This window comes from Dicentrarchus labrax, unplaced genomic scaffold (genome assembly GCF_905237075.1).
Source record: "Dicentrarchus labrax unplaced genomic scaffold, dlabrax2021, whole genome shotgun sequence".
Classification (NCBI taxonomy): Eukaryota; Metazoa; Chordata; class Actinopteri; family Moronidae; genus Dicentrarchus; species Dicentrarchus labrax.
In genome coordinates, this window is record NW_026136853.1 from 41,618 (window position 1) to 44,802 (window position 3,185).

General features: G+C 43.2%; 1 pseudogene; it reads right to left on the reverse strand.

The window, feature by feature from the left end:
- Window positions 1-606: 606 nt before the first annotated feature.
- LOC127360144 (tripartite motif-containing protein 16-like protein) lies at window positions 607-2,930 on the reverse strand (annotated as a pseudogene).
- Window positions 2,931-3,185: the final 255 nt, after the last annotated feature.

A 3,185-nucleotide genomic window follows, 5' to 3' on the forward strand; every position in this document is an offset into this window, starting at 1 on the left:
GCTCTCTGTCTCATAGCTGAGCCAAAGCGCTCTCTGAGTAGAGGGAACTAGAAATATCTTCAGTTTCCAAGTTGTATCTATGGTTCGTCCTATTTACTGGAGTAGTGAACATTGTTTTTGTTGCATCAGAACCTTATAGGTTGGTAATGATTCTTCCAGGTATTAGTCAAACCCTCAGGTGTTACCAGGGAAACACTAGGGCTTGTAAAAAAATTTAGACTTTGATTCCAAACATGAAAATATAAAATACAGATTATTTTTTTCATTCATTGGAAAGTGACCATGGTATAAGTGGATTCATGCAGTTTGAGGTGTCCATTTTACAGAATGAATGGACACCCACATGGTCGATTAATTCCTGATAGTAGACACATTGTCAGACATTATCCTTTACAGAAACCAGCCATTCAATCCCATACTATTGAAGTTTAACAGTGTGTGACTCCCTCTAGTGGATGTTGTGGAGTATTCTGTTGTCTTTGGTTTTTGTACAGAGTTTTGGTGTTTGCTGTCACTGTGGGCCTCACAGCACAGTAGTACAGAGCAGAGTCTGTCACTGCAGCAGAGGAGATCTGCAGATCCATTTGGGTTTTATCCTCACTCACTGTAACTGACAGTCTAGAGGTTGTTGCATTTTGTGTTCCAAAGTGAAAGATGAGGAACTCTGGTGGTTTTCCTGGATATTGTCGATACCAGAAGAAATAATCAGTGCCATCAGCTTGTTTGTAGTATTTGTAAAAACATTTGGTCTGCCAAAGAAATAAATGAAAATGTAATAAAATCTCCTTTTTTGTTGTGTTTTTGTTTACAAATGTACAAAATATCTACGATAAAGGAAGGTCTTGTGCTTTCTCTCACTCATGCAGTGGAAGAGAAACACCATAGAAATACATGAATACAAATATTCAATAAACATTTAGAGCACAGAGAAGTTTACATTTTAAATCAGAAAAATGTGAGTTCAGTTAAAGAAAAGTTTTTATGGGCAGTTGGAGCCTCCATGGCTAAACAGACACAGGAAGGACCGCCATCTAAACATTCACAGAACAACAAATGAGAAGATGTGAAAGTACCGCCCATAATGTTTGATTGACAGGTGATCTCTATGCAGTAAAGAAATACTACAACAATCAGCTCTCAGCAACAAAGAGGAAGAGAACATATGTTTCAGACTTAAAACTCAGAACTGAACTCCTAAATGACTTCTGCCTAATTGAGTTTACAGAACTCAGCAGAGACTCCATAATTGAAAAGCCAAAACCCAGCATAGAGAGGTTGAGTGAATGTGGTCTGGACTCTGTGTTTTAGAGATGCTGTTGAAGGAAAGAATACCTGCACTGTGATCCAGGTACACTCCAACTCTGGAGGACTGAGGACCTGAGATGGAAGTTGGGACATTGTTGTACCAAAAGCTTTTACTGTTTTTGTCACATGCAAACGCCCAAGATTTGTTATTTTGTCCAAATCCACTCCACTTCTTGGTTCTGCTGATATTCTTGTATGCGACTGCTACATAACCTCCTTCCCCTGTCCACTCCACCTCCCAGTAACAACGTCCAGTTAGACTCTCTCTACTCAGGACCTGAAACCAATAAGTGAATCTGTCTGGGTCACTAAAATAAGACTGTTGTTGGCCCATGACTGTTGCTTTTCTGTTCCCCTCAGATAATAACAGACATCTGTGTGCTGTGTATGGATCCAGTGTGAGTTCCCATGAATATTGTAAGAATCCAGCTCTGGTCTTGGGCTCTGGCTGTGGCAGTAAAACATCCACTTCAGTCACTGTCAGTGAGACGTTTGTCCATTTCTCTCTCAGAACGTCCTGTAGTTTATCACTGAGCTCTGACACAGCCGCTGTCACATCCTCAAAGTACCTCAGAGGACGGATATTGATGCTGGATGTAGATTCACTGAGTGCTGACAGTGAGGGGTAGTTGTGTAGAAACTGGTTGTGGTCCTCTGTGTGTGACAGCTTCTTCATCTCAGCGTCTTTCCTCTTCAGCTCAGTGATCTCCTGCTCCATCTTCTCCTGAAGCTCTTTGACTCGACTCACTTCAGTTTCCTGCTGGGATCTGACCTGCTGCTTCACATCGGAGCTTCTTTTCTCCATGAGACGGATCAGCTGAGTGAAGATCTTCTCACTGTCCTCCACTGCTTTATCAGCAGAGCGATTGATAGCCTCCACCTCCCGTTGAAGCTCCTTCACATCTTTCTCTCTGTCCTGGATTCTCTGCTGGATGTTTAGTCGACTCACCTCGAGCTCTCTCTCTGCCTCTCAGTCCTTTCTGCTGCAGCTGAGACTGTGTCGTGGCCTTTATGTTCATCCACGGAGCAGAGATAACAGATACACTGCTGATCAGTACGACAGAACATCTTCATCACCTCATCATGACATGTTCTCCTGGAGCTTCTTGGAGGGGTCCACCAGCTTGTGTTTCTTTAATGGAGTCACATCATAATGAGGCTGGAGGTGTTTCTCACAGTAAGAAACCAGACAGACCAGACAGGACTTGAGGGCTTTCAGTTTTCTCCCAGTGCAGAAATCACAGGACACATCTTCAGGTCCAGCATAGCAGAGATCAGCAGGAGCAGCTTGGAGTCCAGTCTTCTTCAGTTCCTCCACTAAATCCGCTAACAATGTGTTTTTCTTCAGGACAGGTCTCAGTGTGAACGTCTGCCTACACTGAGGGCAGCTGTAGATTTTCTTCTCATCTGCTTCATCCCAGAAGCTTGTAATACAGTTCATGCAGTAACTGTGTCCACAGGGAGTAGTTACCGGATCTTTTAATAGATCCAGACAGATCGAACAACAGAAGGTTTTCTGGTCCAGCTGATCTCCTTTCTGTGCCATTTCACCTCTCAGTAGCAACGGCTGCCTGAGTTTCACTTTCTTAGAACTGAAACTAGTTTGAGCTCTGATCTAAACAGCATGTGTTTCTGCAGCGAATGGGGGCCTGCCAGCTCTCACGCTGCACCACATGTTAGTTACACCCATCCTCTAACTGTAGCTCTGAAGAGGAGGGAACAAGGAAATATGTGAACAGAGTGGGGCTTATTGTGTTTGAGAGCAGGAAGAAGAGGGACGTGTAATCGAGCTTGGATTCATTCCAGGAAGAGGAGCGGTTTGAGAGAGAAACTGTGTGTTTAAAACCCCAATTCTCATTTGAAAGTCCAATACTGATAAT